Source organism: Thermobia domestica, unplaced genomic scaffold (genome assembly GCF_964235325.1).
Source record: "Thermobia domestica unplaced genomic scaffold, izTheDome1.hap1.1 HAP1_SCAFFOLD_699, whole genome shotgun sequence".
NCBI classification, from domain to species: domain Eukaryota; kingdom Metazoa; phylum Arthropoda; class Insecta; order Zygentoma; family Lepismatidae; genus Thermobia; species Thermobia domestica.
This window is the reverse complement of record NW_027656409.1, coordinates 36,184-57,192: the sequence shown is the minus strand read 5'-3', so window position 1 is coordinate 57,192 and position 21,009 is coordinate 36,184.

The window sequence follows — 21,009 nt, the reverse complement described above, 5'->3', positions numbered from 1 at the left end:
GTATAACCCACGTGCTTCGAGTGGAGAGCACTGACTTCGAGAGTGAGTGGCTGTTATGGAAGGCGGACTGGGTGGTATAATGGTTAACGCATCGATACGGTATGCCAGAGGTCCCGGGTCCGAGTTTCGATCCAGTCGGTCATTTTTCCACTTTTTGTGGGGTATAGAATTCACATCTACATAGGATGTGGTATGTTAAAAAAAGTGGTTGTTTCCTCTTTCATTAATATCTATATTCCGGCAAAATTACCAGAAAATTTCCGTTAAAATATTTGAAAGTCCAGGCGAAATTTATGGAATTATTCCGGTGAAATTACTGTAAATGTTTCAGTAAGATATCTACAGGTCAGGTGAAATTCATGGAATTATCCAGGTGAAGTTACTGCAAATTTTCCGGTGAAATGTCTGAAGATGAGGGGAAATTCATGCAAATATTCCGGTGAAATTACTAAAATTTTCCGGTGAAATGTCTAAAGCTCAGGTGAAATTCCTGGAATATTCCGGTGAAATTACTGCAAAATTTCCGGTGAAAATATGGCATCCCCGATTGCCATATATTTCACCGTAAAAATTCCGGTATTTTTTTAAGAGTGTAGAAATTTAGCACAAGGGCTCAGTTTTTCCTTTGGGTAACATAATGAACATTTGCATCCCAGTTCTGTGAAACTGACTAAACAGTCTGACTACGATTCTTCAAAAAAAAAAAAAAAAAAAATATATATATATATATAATCAGAAGTGAGCAACACTTGCAATGAGCCAAATGCCCATTATTCTTCCATAAGAAAATAGACCCCAAGAAATTCCACTTGTTCAACCTAAGCAGCAATTATTGTATTTTTAGATCACACTAAGAACATTTTAGTTTCAATTAAAAGCACATCTCTATATGTGGGTTGACATCTTACACAAAAATTTAAATTTAACAGAAAACAGTTACACCCACTGACAAATACGCAGAGCGCGCGCTATATTTGATGATGGCCATGCAGGCAGGAAGGTTACCAGTGAAGGATTACATGCACGTGCAGAAGCAGAAATATTGCGGGAAACAGACGAAGCATTTTCTCCTGCAACAATCGCTGTATACTCGTGTGCGGAGTGATACAAATTGAGTTACGCGGTTTGTTTTTGAAGAGTGCAAAGGTTTGTGAAAAAGCGAGTAGTTAGCCCTGCTTTTTCCCCTAATTGAAGTAGAATTAATTTTGTAATGCCAAGCGTTTGTGCTACTTTAGTGCTTGGTTTTGCATGCATTTTTCCGATAGTTGTGTTGAAATTACACATCGGTGAACATGGCCCCCACTTGAAGCACTAACGATAAAATTAGTGTCATTACTTTCTGCATCTTTAGTGCTTTTAGCAAACACTAATAGTTTTGTTATTCATTCACTATTGGTGTAGTTATGGCAAATTACATGTCACGAAACTCCCATAAGAAATACATATGACATTTTTGATTGCGTCAATCTTCCGCCAAATTTAAAAGCACTAATGATATCTTCTAGTGCAATCTTTAGTACACAATTGTGCCTCTTAGTGCAACATCCAACGTTAGTGTTTCATTAGTGTAGGTGCTACAAATAAAATATCTTTGGAGGGCCAACGTGAACTTGGATTCCATTTTAAGCACTAACGAAAAATTCATTGTCATTCGTTAGTGCATTGCTAGTGCTTCTAGAAATCACTAATAGTTTCGTTAGTGTTTCATTGTTAGTGTAGTTATGGGTAATTTATTGTTGCGAAAATTTCCCGCCAAATTCAAGAGCGCTAATGATCTCTTCTAGTGTAATTGGTAGTGCTACTTAATACATCAACCTCTAACGTTTGTGCTTCATTAATGTAGGCGCTACAAGTAAAAAAAACTTTTGGGGATCAAGTTCATGCTTCTCCCACTTCTAGCACTAACGAAAATATTGCCGTTTGTTATTGCATTGTTAGTGTTTCTTAATGCACCAACCACTAACGTAAATGCTTATTAGTGTAGGTTCTAGAGCCAAGAAATGGTAAAGGTTAAGTACAGGCTGCCCCCACTTCTAGCACTAACGAAAAAAGTAGTGTCATTTGTTAGTCGATTGTTAGTGCTTCTTAGTGCAATAACTCCTAATGTTAGTGTTTCATTAGTGTAGTCTCTAAAGCCAAAACATGATAGTGTGTAATTACACTCTGGCCCCCACTTTAAACACTAACGAAAAAATTATTTCCATTCGTTATTTCGTCGTTGGTGCTTCTAGAAAACACTAATATTTTTCTTAGTACTTCACTAATAGTGTAGATATGTCCAATTACATGTCACGAAACTTCCGTAAAAATAAATTGATAATTTTTCATTGGCTCAAATTTTGGTCATATTCAAAACACTAATGATCTCTTTTAATGCAATCGTTATTGCTTCGTTAGTGTTTCTTAGAGCACCAACTCAAAACATTAGTGCTTGAATAGGCTGGACGGTAGAAGCAAAAATCTTTAGCACCCAAGAAAGTGATAACAACGAAACTTAGTGAAATCTATAGTGCATCATTAGTGTTTCTAAAAGAAACTAATAGTTTCGTTAGTGCTTCACCATTATTGTAGATATGGCCAATTACGTGTCACGGAACTTCCATAAGAAAGACAAGGGGAATTTTCATTGTCTCAAATTTCCAGCAAATTCAAAAGCACTAATATTCTCTTCTAGTGCATACGTTAGTGCTTCATGGAGCATTAACTCCCAACATTAATGGTTCAATTGTTTGAATGCCAGAAGAAAAAAAACTTTGGTAGGAATAACTGCATGTTAGCCTCTCGAGAAAGCACCAACGGTGGAACCTAGTGCATCGGTCGTTCTTCTAGAGTACGGTAATACTTTCGTTACTGCTTCACTAGTAGTGCAGATATAATCAATTATATTACGAAATTACCATAAGAAATACATCGGGAATTTTTTACTGTGTCAAATTCCCACCAAATTCAAAAGTGGTAATGATCTCTTCTAGTGCAAACGTTAGTATTTGCTAGTGCACCAACTCCAAACATTAGTGCTTCTTGTCGTGAATAATTTTGTGGTGACGGGCTAGCGTGTAATTAGCTTCCCCTAAGTTTCATCTTTTACCGTCCACACAATTGCAGCACTAATATTTGGAGTTCTGCAATAATACCCACTAATGTAAGTTACCATTACATTACATATGTTCATTAGTGCTTTTAAATTTGGCGTAAATTTTACAAAATGGAAATTGCCACTTGTCTAAATTTAGCCCCGCACACATCTGAATTACTACCAAACCATTTCGCATGGTTAGTGCTTCATTAGTGCACATTAGTTCACTAAACACTAAAATTAGTGCTATGACTGTTTAGGAGTTATTAGTGGATAGCTCTCGTGGGTCTAAATTGAAATTTATTGAATTCTACAATAATTGTCTTACAAAGGTGGGATAAACTTCAAAAGTTAGTGCATCGTTATTGCTTGCCGAAACCTCCAGCACTGATGCTAGTGCTATCATAGTTTAGGAGTTATTGGTGAATAACTCGGACGAAACTCAATTAAGATTTATTGAATTTTATACTAACTATGTAAAAGTTAAAAAAGAAAACTGATTTTAGCCCCGCCGAGATATTTATTAATAGCTCCTAAACAGTGATGGCAGTGACGTTAGTGTTTAGCGTTTTATGGAGCACCAAGAGTGCACTAAGATTTGTCGGTTATTCCACTTCTGTGGGACAATTAGTGTAAAATTGCATAATTGAAAAATCTAATGTGAATCTAATGTAAAATGAATAGCCCTGCTTGAGGTATTCATTAACAACCCCTAAAATGTGATAATACTAACGTTAGTTCCTAGTATTTTTTTGAATGCTAAGGATGCACAAACCTTTAGCATTTATCCTACCTTTGTGAAAGAATTAGACTAAAATTCGATAATTCTAAATTCAGTCCCGTCCGAGTTATTCATTAATAACTCGTAAACTATGATAGCAGTAACGTTAGTGTGTGTTACATGTAGCACTAACGATGCACTAATCTTTAGCATTTGTCCTAAATTTATGCAGAATTAGTGTAAAATTTAACAAGTTTCAATTCTGTACCGTCAGCGTAATTTAATAATAAATCCTAAATTATGATAACACTAACGTTATTGCCTAGTGTTTAATGGAGGCCTAACAATATAAGTATATTCCGCAGACCTTACGATCAAGGCTGAGACCTGCAAGGTGGATTTTTTTTTAGCCCAATCCGAGTAGTGTTGTCAACCGGCTCTTATTGATTCAACTGAGTGAAGAGCTCTAGCCGGCTCTGTTATGATGGGATATCGACTCGGTTCAACTGAGCCAGTGCCTCGAGCCAGGTCAGTTAGGGTGAGCCATCAGCTCGGTTCGGTTCGGCTTGGGTCAGGCATCGGATCGCACCCGGCTCAGTTGGGTGAGCAATTTGGTCGGTTAACTTCTCGGTTCGGCTCGATAGTGAATGAACTATGAGCCGAGCCACTCGAGCCGTTGACAACCCTAAACCCGGGCCGAGCAGTTTTGAACATGTTTGGCCGGCGTCCTATAACATTTAACAATTTTTGGCATGAGCCCGAATACTTGCTCATCCGGAATTCAAACCCAGAACCTCCTAACGATGTCCTTGCCTCCTGAAGATTTCTCGACGACCGAGATCGGCTGTCAACTAGCTTTTAGTATTTAGATTCAAACCGCCTATCTTTCATGGTTATACACGGTGTTATATAATAATAATAATAATAATAATAATAATAATAATAATAATAATAATAATAATAATAATAATAATAATAATAATAATCTGTATGTCTGTGTGTGTATCTGTTATTTGCGATATTTTCAATTTTGAACCTTACATTCGATAGAGCATCAAAAACTATCTAAGAAAGTGATTGAATTTTTCGCGTCACTCTTACCGTTCTTGAAATATTGGCCAAAAAGTGGCCGATTTCCGGAGATTAATATCTCGGTAATCATTAGTTATAGAGAGATGATATTGGTGTTGGTCAATACGTAAGAGAATGGTAAACATTTTGGAACCAAAGAGTAACCGGTGGACACTGGTATGACAAGTGGCCACTTGGCTAGTGGCCACCAGTTAATATCTGTACCAAAATGTTTACCATCCTCTTAGGCATTAATCAACACGAATATCATCTCTCTATGACTTACCGTTCCCCTGATATTGGCCAAAAATTGTTCTAATTTCGGGAGATTTAAGACGCCATTTCTGGGAAAATTTAAGTTATAGAGAGATGATATTTGGCGAGAAACAGAACAAGGTGTGGATAAAAAGATTTACTTTTACTTATAAGAACAATCACAGTTATCCTTCCCGTTCCATCTCTCCATTATTTTTAAGATCGTTCTGGCAATGTTCTTGGAGCATTCTCAACTGGTTTTATCTGAAGTTCTCTTCAAATCTTGATACTTTGTGATTAGTATTACTGCTCCTATTTTCTTTGTTCGACAGACGAAATTATTACGACTCATTTTCACTCCAATTTTTACTTTCAATCAAGCAGAGAAGGACGGTAATCGTAAAAATAAATAAATAAATAAATAAATAAATAGATTAAATAATCGAATTCGAGAGTTTTAACGAATTTACAAGTTTCGTGGGCCATAGATACACGAGAAGGGATTTTTCGACATCAGTCCGTCTGTTCGTTTGTTCGTCTATTCGTTCTAATGTACAGTCCCCTAGAGGCTATACCGTCTAATATATCTCAAGCAAAGAGCATGGAGGAAAACACATTAAAATTTTTATACGAAAGGGAAACAATGTTAGACATGGAGTTGGTGGTCGCTGGTGGTGACGTTGGAAAGCTGGTCCCTTAAGCACAGCGGTAATGAAAAATTGGTCCCTGGCCTTGAAGTTCCAGAAATTTTGGGCTGAAGTCCAATCTATTTCTCCTTAAGCATGGAGTTGTTGGATGCGGATTGTAGCGTTGGATAGGGTCCTCTTACCACATTGGTGATGTCAGGGATAGGATCTGGAGGAATACGGACAAAACCTCGCGGCCGAAACATCGCCGCCCAAAATCTCGCCGGCCAAAACCTCGCGGGACAAAATCTCGCCGGGCCAAAACCTCGCAGGACAAAATCTCGCCGGACCAAAACCTCTGTATATATATATATATATATATATATATATATATATATATATATATATATATATATATATATATCCCACTCCCCCTCCCTTTTGTTGTGCCGAAAAAAGTGAAATTATAAAAGACATCCTAGGCTCAAACCTCATCTATGTTGAAAATTTGATTGAAATCGGTAGTATGGCTCAAGAGGTATAATGTAACAAACATAGTCATTTAATTTTTATATATATAGATTTCCAAAGCATGCATTAGAATTTTTCTTGTCATTATTTTAATGTAATTATGTGTTATTACTAAATATATACATATAGTAAAATATAGAACATTCTACATTGAAGAAATCGTCATGAAGAAGTTTTATCGTGACGACATTTCTTCCCAGGCGACACTACGTCTCGCTTAATTTAGACCAGGCGAGATTCTGTGTCGCGAGATCATTACAACGAGGTTTTGATCAGGCGAGCTTTTGGGTATGGCGATATTTTGGGGCGCGAGGTTTTGGCAAGGCGAGGTTTTGGCAAGGCGAGGTTTTGGGAGGCGAGGTTTTGGCCCCGCGAGATTTTTGCCCGCGACGTTTTGGGTGGCGAGGTTTGGCCAGGCGGGGTTTTGGCCAGGCGAGATTTTGTCCCGCGAGGTTTTGGGCGGCGAGGTTTTCGCCAGGCGAGGTTTCGGCCCGGCGAGGTTTTGGACCGCGAGGTTTTGACCAGGCGAGGTTTTGGTCCGCGAGGTTCTGGCTGCGAGATTTTGTACCCAAACCGGATCTGGATCCTGGATCACAGGAATGAGGTCTCAAAATTTTGGGTGCTAGTGTCTTTTGTTTGTCTATTAAATATGGAGTTGTTGTACTAATGTGGTGGCGTTTGAAAGTTCGGGATCGTTTAAGCACAGCAGTATTGTCAGAAATCAGGCACTGGCCTCGAACCCCAGAAATGAGATCCCGAAAATATCGTGTTCATGATTTCTTTTGAAAATTCCCTGTTTCCAACCACAAAACTATGCGAAGCCTACTTTTTCAGTCATTCTGTTCCTATGACAGGCATGCGGTTCCGAATTTGATTCCAGGTCGTGCCAAAGTTCGAAAATTCATTTAAATTTCCTTGGATGGCTTTCTTTTGAAGCGGAGAGCAGAACTGGAAGTTGCTTTGATGAAAGCGGTAGAAAATTAACATAACAGAAACTAATAATTTGACATTCGTCTGAAGGAGACTTGTTAGTTACGCTTTCTGTTAAAGTTTAGTAGTCGCAGCATTAAAAATTTTCTAAGTTATAAGTCAAATAAAGAGTTAGAAAGTATGTTTTGATCGTTCTCCACTCTACAGTAAAGAAATTAAGTTCTTAGTACATTACGCGCAATTAAGTATGAATTTTTAAATTAGAAAGAAATCCGTTCTGAGAGCTGTAAAATTATTCAAGAAAAAAAGTCGGTATCAGATTCCTTGCAATAAAGTACAGTTCTTCAAATTAGAAATAAATATCATTATAACGTTGAGAAAATTAATTATTTTCTTCAAGAAGGAGGAAACGTGGTTAGATCATAATTCAATTTGGTCTATGCTAGAGCACTAGATTTTCTGTCAGAGGTATCTGCTTCGATAACCTATCACGCAAAAGGGTATCCTTAATTATTTCGTGTACTGGTTCCCTTTCGGAGGTCTCTGTTTCCTTCCACATAATTATAAGAAGCACTTCTCTTTGGTGGTCCAGTGGCTATGACAAGATTTTTTACAGCATGGTATAACTAATTCGATTTTCGATCATGCCAAATTGGAAAAAGCGTTAATTTGCTTCTGTTGGTTTTGTTTTAAAAACGAGAGCGCAAATGGTAATGACTTGGATGAAAAGTTAAAAAAATAAATAAACAGAACTCAATAATTTGGAGAAAACAAGTTTCTCATGGTTTCTGTTAGAGTGTCGCAGTTGTAGCATTAGTAGTTTTGTTAGTTATAAATATTAAGATGGATCTCGCAGAGATAGGAATACAAAGTAGAAACTGGATGCAGTTAGCTAAGGATAGAAGTCAGTGGAGAGCTTTTGTGAACGCGGCATTGAACCTCCGGGTTTCATAGGTCATAGTTAGTTTAGTTAGTTATAAAAAAAGTATCAAGTTACGTAGTGTGTATGGATAGTTCGATACTCTACAGCAAAGAAAATAAGTCCATAGCAGATTGCCTGCAATTAAGTACAAATGTTCAAATTAGAAAGAAATCCGTTATGAATGCTGTAAGATTCTTCAAAAAAGAAAACAAAATCGTTAGCAGATTCCTTGCAATAAAGTACAGTTCTTCAAATTAGAAAGAAATATCGTTATAAGGTTGAGAAAACTACATTGTTTTCTTCAAGAAGGAAAAACCGTCGTTACTTCATCATTCACTTTTCTCTGTGGTATTATTATTATTAAGTCCTTTCGGCAGGTCCTGGGACTAATGAGGATTTTTTTTTTCAATTTTACATTTGGGCCTGGAAATGTTTTTTCCACTTTTCTCGATCTTCACCTTCCTCCTTTAACTCCCAATATTTTCTCCTATCAGCTGTGTTCTTCTTCTTCCTATTCCTCGCTTTCCTTCCATCTTTCCTTCTATGGTGGTGTGAAGAAGATAATTTCTTTGCAAGATGTGTCCAATCCATTTGGTCTTTCTACGAATGATGGTGGCTAGAAGTGTCCTCTTCTATCCTATCCGTTTTAAAACATCTTTGTTTGTTGCTCTCTCTCTCTATTTTATCTTCTCCATCTTCCTCCTACACCACATTTCGAAGCTCTCTGAATATTTCTTGTCTAACTTCCGTAATGCTCAATTCTCTCAACCATACAGTCCAATGCTCCATAGAGCGTTAGATTTGATGTGAAGGGTCCTTGCTTTAAAAACTCACCACGCAAGGTTATTCTCAATTGTATCGTGTCCTTGACTTCTCTTCCTGCAGTTGAAAGGTGTACCCAGAAATTCCACAGTGTCCGAATCCCACAAAACTCCTTAAATCTGCAAAATAATATACTTGTAGTTTGTTTACACCAAAGAAGACACAATAATCCGGTTTGGACCACAATCATTTTTTAAAGTATTTCCGAAAAAAAAAGAAAAAATCTGGATGCACTCCTGCCGCAGTTGAGACATCCCACTTTAATTTTCTGCAGCATTTCTCAATAATAGAAGCATTCCACATGACTGAAGTCTGGTCACTCTTACTAATATTATTGAAATAAACAATAATATTAATAATACACAAATACATAATGATATAATTTAATATTGATATTGTTAACACAAGACAATTTACTATAGTAGTTATAGAGTGGCCTCGCGTAGCGTCGCCGCTAACGCTCTTGAATTCTGTGCGAGCGCTTCCGGGTTCGATTCCCGGTAGGGGCCCTCGGTCGAAAAAGTGTAAAAAAATTCTTCAGCAGAGCCATCTTGAATGAAGTCTTCCTGGATTTTCCTCATTTACACAAGGCAAATGCCGGGGTGGTACCTAACCTTACTTTGCGTTATGTTAAGAAACTTTTACAAAGCCTGGTAAGGAATAATACACTTTGTTAGTACGAATATCGACTCCCCGGAGCCATTAAACCTTATGCACAGTCGTTTGACGTATGATTAGCATCATACTAAAGATCTGACATCTGCAGGAACACATACGTTAGTCGAAATCTTTAGTATGATACTAGGGTGCAGCGTTTTACCTTTTTTTTCTCGGAATGAAATGTAATACTTGACAAAACTGGCCAATCCACATGGACATTTCAGGTATAGAATTTTTTTCAAATCAGATAATATCTTCTGTGAGAACTATTGCCTCAAAGTTTCAAAATTTACCTGAAAATTACAAAAAATACCAAAGTTGTTCATAAATTTTAGTTATGTTAAAGTAAACATATTTTTTTGTTAAATACATATCATTTGCTATGAAAACTGACATTCAAGTATAAAAATGCCAGTTATATGCCCTTGGGGGGAATAGGGGTGCCTCCTCTGGGGCCAGTAAAGGGGGCAAATTCAGTACAGTTAAGCGGTTGTGCAGCTCATCGCTCACCTGGCAATATAGCCTGGCCAAGTGACCCAGAGCCCACCATGTAGAGGTGGCTGCACCTAGGGCTCCTCTGCTAGGCCTATCCAATCAACCAACCATATGTTGGGCCGGATGAACTGATCCGATTAGTCACTGTCAGGAAAAATTGTCACAAATTGGGACTTTGATTGAAATTTAGACGCAGCTTGCCTAGAAAGTAAAGTTGACCTGATTATTCTGCCTCTAGCATCACTGGCACATACTCGGCTTCTTCAGTGACAAATTCACTATCCGTTCTACTGCCACCGTGTGGCACGGATGGACGGTGAAGGACCATCTGGCACAGTGTTGTCAGGAAGTGAAAGTTTGACCATGAGCTGTTTGTTTGGTACCGTCCATAGAACTTACTGGTAGTACAGTTATTGAAACATCAGTGCTTTCCCAAAAGATCATTGCAGTGTAATCGTTTGCCTCAAAATTCAGTCTGGGAATGATATCTAATGGAGTTATGGAGATTTCCTGCTTCGTATTCTCGAGCACTAAGAATCTTATGTAATGCATCTTGTCGGACAGCAAGTCGACCATCAGTCATCATGGCGAGAAGAAATTTTTTGGGAGTGCAAAGAAAGCATTCGTCTAAATGGATGAACGGATTACAGCCTGGTATTCCCTTGGTAAGTGTCTAGACCTTGAATGGCCTCAAAGACGTGAGAGGACCATCAGCAATGGAAGACTATGTTCTGATACGGCATTGCATAACCACGCAGACTCTAAGTATGAATGTCGCAATTTCTATTAATTTCTTGGTAGTTTTTTTTGTTGCAATACACAATGTTAAAATTCTTTTTGCACTAGTAAACCAGCTAGCTTTGTATGATTTAGCGTCATCCCCTCTATCATCAAAATATAGGATTTTAATTTTATCATCATTTCTAAAACTTTCTTTTAAATGCCGAGCAAGTTTAAGTTTCGCACGCCTTATTTGGTTCCTATCTACAGTTAAAGCAGATGTTATGTCGCTAGATTTTTTAGAAGTTATAATTCCAGCCTTTGAAGCTGCCTGAAGCACAGTTGTTATATGTGCCGCAGCCCTCTCGCTTACATTGTATCTCTGAACAATCATAACAGTTTCAGTCAAATCTACGAAAGTCGTTCCCAAAGTAATGCATCCTTTTTTTATGGAAACTAATGGAGATACATAACTAAACAGAGCAATATTTCAGCTACAGACTCATTTTTCCACATAGTTCTCATTATTTGTTATACACTATTGCCAACGATGAACCAGAGCCTGCATGTCGCCCTTGTAAAACTCGGCATTCCATGGTCTGTCTTCTGGATTCCGGTTCGTAGTGATAACACCACGTATCATCTCCAGTGACGATGCTATCCAAAAAATTGTCACGTTCATCTTCATATTGGTTCAGCAGGTCCCGAAGGAAAAGGCAAGGACAAAAAAAAAAAAAAAAGTTGTAGATACGCTTAATTGTACTGAACTTACCCTCTTTTCCGGCCCCAGAGGAGGCACCCCTATACACCCCAAGGGCATATAACTGGCATTTTGAGACTGGAATGTCAGTTTTCATAGCATCTGGCATGTATAAACCCAAAAATATGTTTACTTTAACATAACAAAAAAATGAACAATTTTGGTATTTTTTTTTTTTTTTTTTTTTGGCAATTTTCAGGTAAATTTTGAAACTTTGAAACTTTGTTCTCACAGAAGATATTATCTGATTTGAAAAAAAATCTATACCTGAAATGTCCATGTGGATTGGCCACTTTTGCCAGGTATTACATTTCGTTCCGAAGAAAAAGTGGCAAAACGACCCACCCTAGTATGATACTAATCACGCGTCAGAACGACTCTGCATGAGACACATTTATTTCTAACTTTCCACACAATGTCGGAGTCTGCTATCTGTTAATGCAATTGCCTTATTGTGGCAAGATTACCTCACGAAAATTTTAGAAGTGAAAGGGACGAAATAGATTTCTGGGCATCCATGACCATGTTAGCCCTTCACGTGTAAGGGATGATGTCCCTCAGAGATCACACTATACGAGGAAAAGAGGGAGAAAGGAATGAGGAAGGAAGGAAGTGGAATCGGACCAATATTTTACGTACCACCCCGTTATTTGCCTGGTGTGAATGAGGAAAATCCATGAAAATTTCACTCAATATGTCTCATTTCATAGTGAAGCACAGTAACGATTTAATTCTAACGTTGTACTCAGAAGCATCATTTCCGATTTTGTCATGAGGGAGGACCAGAGTGTCAACTGATATAAGAGTTTCATCTGCTTAATTTGTATACTGGTATACAATGTAGTAAAAAGAAAGAAAAAAGTTTGTGTTTCTTAACCCTTTTAAATTATTTTTTTTTTAGGTATTTTGTAGACTTTCACTCAATCATCTATTGCGTCAAGACTATTTATTGTAGGATCATGATTTATACCCCGTTTTGTTTCTAATAAAGCAGTGTTTTTAACTGTGTCCGTAAAAGTTCCCTAGACTGTACCAAATGTGGGAAATTTCCGCTCAAAGTGGGAAAAAGGGATTTTCTATTTTTTTAAATCCCTTTTTCATCGCAAATAGCTCCTCTTTTGTATAGGATACGATCATGTGAATGCTACTAAAAACACTTTGCTTTATGGTGAAGATAATGAGATACAAAGAGTGGCCCTGGGATGAATAGTTTTGATTCTACAGCCGATTTACATATTTTCCCTTGATAATACCTTTTTAGTGAATTTTTATATCATGATCATCATCATCATCAAGACTGTTCATTGTGGGAGTATGAATTGTACCTGGTTTTCTTTGCCATGGATCAGTCTTTCAAACAGTACCACTCGCATGTCTCTAGCATGTACCATAGTGGAGAAAATTTGAGAAAAATGGAAATTTTTGTCAAACAATCCCTTTTTCCCCGATTTTGGGCCTCTCTACTATGTTACATGCTAGAGACATGCAAGTGGTTCCGTTTGAAAGACTGGTTCATGCCAAAGATAACGATGAACGTATCATGACTTTAGGATAAATAGTGATAATACTGTAGATACTTTACTAAAGTAATTGACTAAAAATGTGTAAAAAATGAAAAAAAAATAAAGAAATCGAGATTTTTTTGACATACGTCTTTTGACTCTAACAACATGAGTCATATCTCCTTCTCTTTAGCGTAAGGCTGCCTTTCAAATGGTACCACTCAAATTTCGCTTTCGTGTACCTGCAAAGACAAAAATGGGGGAAGGGGAGTTGTTCTTTAAAAAAATCCCCTTTTTTCCATTTTGGACAAAATTTCCCCGCTTCTGGTACACGATAGGGAAATTTGAGTGGTACATTTCAAAAGCCTGTCTCATAGAAACCAACGAGGTACAGACCATGATCCTAGAGTAAATAGTAATTTGTCAGGGATTTTTTGAAAAAAAAAAAAACTTCTCAAATATACCCTTTTTTTAAACCCATTGTCCATGTTTCTGACGTCACAGCCCTCAGAAAGAGCACGCGAGGCTGCAAAATGCTCATAAAATGTGTTCTATGATGCTTTCACATTTGAATGAATGCAATAAACCCGGTCTAAAAAGCTTTACTATTGACTTATAAGGCAAATTTCGAAGGTTGACGCCATGGCACAGGTGTTGTGCCATCATAATTTAAAAGGTTTAAACTCATAGAGGGTAATTGCCCCCTGTCCTCCTCAAATGTTGCCCCTGGTTGTACTTCGGTTTGTACCCTGATACACACCACAACATCTATTTTCAAATTCCCAGATGAAATGCACATTACACTGTGTTTATTTATTAGGTTTAGTACGCCATTAGTGTATTGTAATTCTGGGAAAGACGCGCATCATTTCTTCTTCTTCTTCTTCTTGTTCTTCTTCTTCTTCTTCTTCTTCTTCTTATTATTATTATTATTATTATTATTATTATTATTATTATTATGTGTTGCATCAGAACCTTCGAGAAATTATCAAGTTCTGATTGCTTTTATAGAAACCTAAAACTTATAAAATTAAAATTATAAAAATTCTACTTTATCATCCAGTCATTACCCTAGACTTAAAACAAAAGACACCAGAGGAGATATTATAACAGTCGCGTATTCGATGTTTAATGAGAATTTCAGTTTCTTCTGCTTCAGAGAAGGAATATATTTCTTTATAGCAAAGGAACGAAATAAAGGAATCAGGGAAACTCATTTTTATATAACAAAAGGCTTTACAAACTGTTAAAACGAATACAATTAATAGATTTCGTCCTATCTAGAAATCATAACGCTCTGCCACCTGTTGAACAACGGGAGAAAAGTAGAAATTAGTGTTTACAAGGATTTACTTTTTCTTATTAGATGCTGCGTAAATATCTGTTGAACCAAATCAAATCAGGTTGTTGTTACCAATTTCATAAAATTTCATTCTTACCGTACAAAATTGAATATCTACCAATCTGGAATCCGTGCAGATAAAGAATATGGATACAACAAGAAATACAATTTCTTAGTAATTTCACAAAATTGGCGTCGCCTTAAAAAGATCTAAATGTTTAACTCAGACGAAATTTTTACTTTTGCGTCCCATTATACCTTTGGGCTAAGGAAAACGAATGATGAATCAGCGTAAATTATTGTCAAATGATTGGTGAAATGAGAAAAAGGAATTAATTGTAAAAACTCCGCGAAAATCCATAGATACGATGCTGTACGGGGTTCGAACCAGATACCCCTCGCACCTGAGGTGAGGGTTCTACTGCTGAGTTTCCGTGCCACTACTTTATATTAAGTCTTTCCTAGTAGTTACGATAATGTTCTAGACCCTACTAAGTTCACTTTTTTTCTTATTTCAGCGGGAGAACAGGAACTGTTTCGTTTGCCTGAACGCCAGACCGGGGTTCAATTACTGGCGGAAGCTCGTGTGGTTTGGGTCCCGCATTAAGCTGTAGGTTCACATCTCATATATATATATACAGGGTGTTAATGAACTGGACTGACAAACTAAAACAGGTAATTCCTTACATTAAAAGAAGGAAAAAAATGTTCATATGGACCTGTGTTCTAAAGTGCATATTTTCAGAGCTAGGACCATCCAAAACCGAGGGAAAATGAACTTTGGGGGCGAATATCTCCAAAACTATTAGCTACTGAGCTGAGGATGCATGTTATTGTCTTACACTTGTAATCTACTCTATCCAAAAATAAATGATTCTGAATCGTTCAGTGGCGGCGCAAGGGAGTACCCCACAGGAAGTGAGGATCCCAGATATCTCGTTAGGACAGATGGGTCCGATTCATGACAGGTAGAACAACGTATCATCAAGTATCAAAAAATTGTTGAAAGACCATCAATATTTTGAATAAAATGAAGATGGCAAAGGATTTTTGATGTGTTGTGCGTGGTTGCATAACAGCTTTTGGGCTGAATGTAGCGGACAAGAGGGAATTAAATAAAATCATCACATCTGTGGGTTTATGACTCACAGTCATGATCTGTGAGCAAAAGGAGACAGACAATTATAATACGTAATGATTTTGGAAGAATTAATTCAACGAGGATTTTTTAGAAATTGGGAGTAACCCCCCCCCAAAAAAATAACGAAAATAACAATAATAGATACAATCTTCTTCGTCACAAACTCACTTTGTCGTAGATCTAAAGTAGAACCCTTTGCCATATAGGTGCACACTAGCACTGAGTTACCATGTACCACTTTCCCCCCCTCTCACCTAGGGAACAACATATTATTTTCAACGTATGGGAGCTGATGACACATGAAAGCTAAAATACTGGTTATGTAACACAAAGAAGAAAAAGCCGTGATAGGAAGGTAGATATCTCGAGAAGAGTTTATCCTTTCGGATTTATTTGAAACAAAATGACATTCCACAGTGTTACCTCTTAAGCTAAAGGAGGCGAATAAGTAAAGAAATATGAAATGAGTTTAGGGAATTAAAATATGCCATACAATGGGAGAACCGAGAGGAAATCCATGGACACTTCTGGAAAGACATCTGTTCATTCCAATGACCAACATGGAAAGTTCCTTCCTTGTAGTTAGTAATAGGTAGTAATCAGGCCCGTGCTGGCCCACCGGGACAGCGGGACGTGTCCCGGTGCGCCCTCCGAAATATCACAGTATAAATAGAGGTACAAGTTTTTAGTAATAAATTCTTACAGTTTTATTGGTAAAGAACCCGTGAAAGGTACAGTGCGCCCTTTGCATAAGGCGCCCTACGAAACATCACATTATAGATAAGTGGTTTTAGTTATCCTGTATACCAGCTTTGTATAATAAATTCAAATACTGGCTGGTAGTACAGAACCTGTGAAGAATACAAGGCGCCCTTTACATAAGATGCCCTGCGAAATATAACATTATATATATATATATATATATATATATATATATATATATATATATATATATATATATATATATATATATATATATATATATATTAATTTTATTCTTCTGTATTTCAGTTTTGTATTATAAATTCATACAGTTGCTATTAGCAGAGAACAGGTAAAGAGTATAATCACTTATTATAAAGTTATGTAGCTATAAAACGAAACAATGTGATACATCAAGAATAGTTCGGATAGTCAAACGTACGATGCATTTATGTAATACTACAGTGACACTAGTCTCTAATTTACGATTTTTACGGCATTGAAACTTTCACAGTCTTAATACGCATCCATATATCCGAGCATATTGATTGTTCCTGTGTGTTTTAAAGCAGTGTTCGGATAATCAGTACCTATTGTATTTCTGAAATATAGCTATATTAATTTCCGTAAAATGTGGTCTTCCTGTCACCACGGCATGTCGTGTCCTCAGGTTGTGGATCGAGGAGATGGCCTCTGGGATATAGAGATTAGCTGCGAATATACTGAATAAGCAGTTGCGGAGAGACAAGGGTGATTCTCCACCTTGGGGATTTGGTGTGGGGCTAACAACCTCATCCTGTAAAAAAAAAATGTTCAGATAAGTTCGCAGAATCCCCAGATCAGAACTGATAACTTGGCACGAACTTAGCAAAGTAAAATCGACATGAGATTTGGAACATGGAATATAAGAAGTCTCTAGAAAAATAAAGGCCAGGCGCGTTGAAATTTGTGAAGAATGAGTTTAGAAATAGAGGATGGACCTAGTGGGATATCAGGAAGTTAGATGAGAGGAAATGGAGGAGTCAAGTAGGGAAATTTTACGTTCTTTGACGGGGAACGGATTAAAAACAGGAACAGGGATTTCCAACTAGGAACAGAGCTTTTCGTTCACAAACGAATACGTAATATCAGCAATTACATGGGTTGAATCTCTTAATGATACATTTTCATTTACTTCTCTTAAGAGTCGGTGGTGTAATATTATTGTTTTAAACGCACATGCCCAACAGAAAATAAGGATGGCGATAAAAAAAATACAGTTTTTACGAAAGAATAGAACGGGTAGTTGATCATCTCCTGCATTACCATATGAAAATTCTGTTAGGCGATTTGAATGCGAAGGTAGGACAAGAGGGTATTTTCAAACCGATTATAGGGAATAAATGTTTGCATAAGGAAGGTTGTGGCAACGGCTTTCGACTCGTGAACTGTGCAACGTCCAGAAACCTTATCGTGAAGATTACAAAATTCCAACATCGCGACATTCATAAATATACTTGGACTTCATCAGATGGAAAAACACATAATCAAACTGATCATGTTTTAGTAGATAGAAGAAAACAGTCTAGCACAACTGATGTTCGGTCGTTCAGAGGAATTGATTGTGATAGTAAGAGACAGACTATCGTTGAATAAAGGAAATATTCAATATCTGAAAACGGAGCGGTTTAATGTTTTAAAAAATAGAGGAGAGTCAGGTGAGAGGGGAACCAGATTGAAGTGTCGAATAGATTCTCGGTTTTAGAAGGTTTGGAGTGCAATAGTGTTCAGGATACTTGATTGAAATTAGAGATAACATTAAAATTTCAGCAAAACAAATATTGGGGCACGCAGAAATACGTACGAACAAACATGGTTCAACCAGGAATACACTAAAGTAGCAGAGAAGAGAAAACAGAAAAAATAGCCTTGGCTACAAAATCCGAACGAAATAACTACATAAAATTTCGTTGTCATCTAGCAGAAAACTTCCAAAACTTTTAGAACATAGAAACGCGACGTTTGAAAGTTAAAATTATTTAACTTGAAGATAATAGTGAAAACAAAAACATTCGGGACATGTATAAATGCATCAACGAACTTAAAGGAGTAGTTCGAGTTAAAAACAAGTTTGGTGCAATAGAAAGAGTAACAAAAAAATAAGAAACCCGTATTTTTTATATCTTGATAGGCCGTCTTGTTCAGCTTCTACAAACATTTGTTTTTGATGAAACGTAAATGGTGACGTCACTGGTGGGATACGCGAGAAACTCAATGTGAGTCAGCAACCACTCCCTTGTACGCAGCTGATAAACCTTTAATGGTGCATTGGATTTAATAGACATGTTGTGTTTTGGATTTGTTAGCAGTCTTGCTCTGTATTGAATTCTTGAGGAAGTTTTTGTTAGTTGTTTTTCCTATAGCATTAGTATATAAAAGAGTAGAGAGAGAAGAGTAATTACGTTTGTTGTGCGAAACAGTGTTTCTTCCAGACATGTTTTTAGGGTGGCACTGTCTCCCGGAGCTCTGAGAGATTCCCCTGGAGGAGACCAAAATATTACGTCTATATTGTAATAAATATAATAGTACTGTGTAAAAGTAATGTGCCTCTCCGAATACTAAGTGTCCCTTTGCCCTCCCCCGGATTTTTTTTCTGAAAGAAACACTAGTGTGAAATAGAAAACACGTGTTAGTACAGCGCGTGCTGTGTCTGTGAAGTGAAGTAGAAATGCCTAACACCTGCTGTGTTTTCTTTTGTAATTATTGTGCAATTGAAGCTGAGGACGTAAAGGATCTTTTCTTACGTTTCTAAGCCGTGAGAAATCACCAGATCGACATAAATTATGGCTCAAGAAAATCAATGGGAAAAAATGTATCAAATAAAATCACTCGTATTCCAAACATCTTGAAGAACCTGCCTTCGAGAAGTCAAGTTTACTGAAAGAAAAGTTAATGCCAGTGGCGGATCTAGGATGGGGCCCGGAGCCTAGGCTCTCAAGTTTTTGAGTGATAAAATTGATTTAAGCTATTATTTAGATATTTTTGAAAGTTTTTAGTAAACATGATATACATATCATAGTCTGGGTTCTGACTCCCCCTTCCCTGAGTTTTTACCGTCTAGATCCACTTCTGGCGAATGCCAGGAGAATTATTTACACACAAACTGAGAATGAATGCTGTTCCAAGTATATTATTGAAAGGTTTAAAATCCGAGCCATTGAACAAGCACCGATCTATGTCCAGTTACCAACATACAAATATCGTACAAGACGCAATTGACGGTTGTAGTCAAGATGAGGCATTAGAGGGTAATAGAGACGATGTCACTCATGATTCTGAAGATACTGCTTTAGAAATAAGCTATACAATGTGAATTAGGGAGTGAAATATACCGGCTTGTAGAAGGAATCAGTGACAATGATTGTTCCTCAAAACATTGATTCATCATTTAATTTCTCTGTATCATGTGACAATGATGATGAAACGGGTGATGAGAGTTGTTCCGCGGACAGCTATGAGAATAAAAGAAATTTAACCGGTGAAGTGTTTTTCGTATTCTGGCAAACTTTAAAGATGTTATTTCATTTTTGCCTCATATGTTGCGTTCCTATACATACCTTGAAGCACAAAATTATAGGGTCAGCGTTAAAAATTGCAACAAAACGTGAAAATGAACATACTTATGTTTGGGAATCGGAAGAATGCTTAAAGAAAAGGTACTTAGGTGTTGCAGCAATTTCGTCCGCCATCTATTTACATATTGGTTTCGATTTTTTTTGAAACGCTGAACTCATGCTTTATAGGATACATTTTATAATATTATAAAAACGTTTGTACAGCCCACCATGAGATATCATTTTCTACATGCAGATGATATTGTAAGTCTTTGCAATCAGTTCTGGAAAAGGAAACCGCACTTAGAACGTGCCACCGCACGTTTCACAAGCGAAATGCTTGGCACTGTGTAGTGTGTAAGCTTGCTCTCGCTCCTTGCCCACCTATGACGTCATCACAAAATCTTTCTTCCTCTGTTACTCGCTAACGACTGAACGTATCGCGATCAAACAAACACCATTCCTTTTAGAATTTTCAACTCTACAAATGGAAATAAATTGTAAAAAATGCATTTCTAAGTCGAACTGCTCCTTTAAGAAAGGCCATCAACCTCGTGCTTATATATTAAATAAAGCTACTAATAGTTCTCACTGATCAGGATAGCATCTTAAATAGATGGAAAGATTTCTCTGACGATTTTCTTAACACATAGCCAAAACCTAATGCGCATGGAGAAAGTGAAATGCATACAGCATACCCGTATATTCCAGAACCTAACCAGACAGAAATAGAAATCGCTATTCAAAAAAATTAAAGAAACACACATCTCCGGGTGCAGACGAAATTCTGGTTGACTTAATTTTAGCTGGAGGGGAAAATGTAGAGCATGATACACAAACTCATTCTCCTTATCTGGAACAAGGAGGAATCACCACAAGAGTGAAAAGAAGCAATCATTGTTCCAGTTCAGAAGAAAAGCAACAAAACAGATTTAATACTTATTGAGGCATTTCTCTTCTGTCAACATCCAATAAATTCTCATAGACATTCTATTAGCATGATTTACTCCATACGCAGATGAAATTATTGGAGATTATCAGAGCGGATGTAGGTAAAATCGATCAACTATCGACCAGATATTTAGCATTCGACTAATACTTGAAAAGAAATGAGAATACAATATCCTGGCACATCAATTA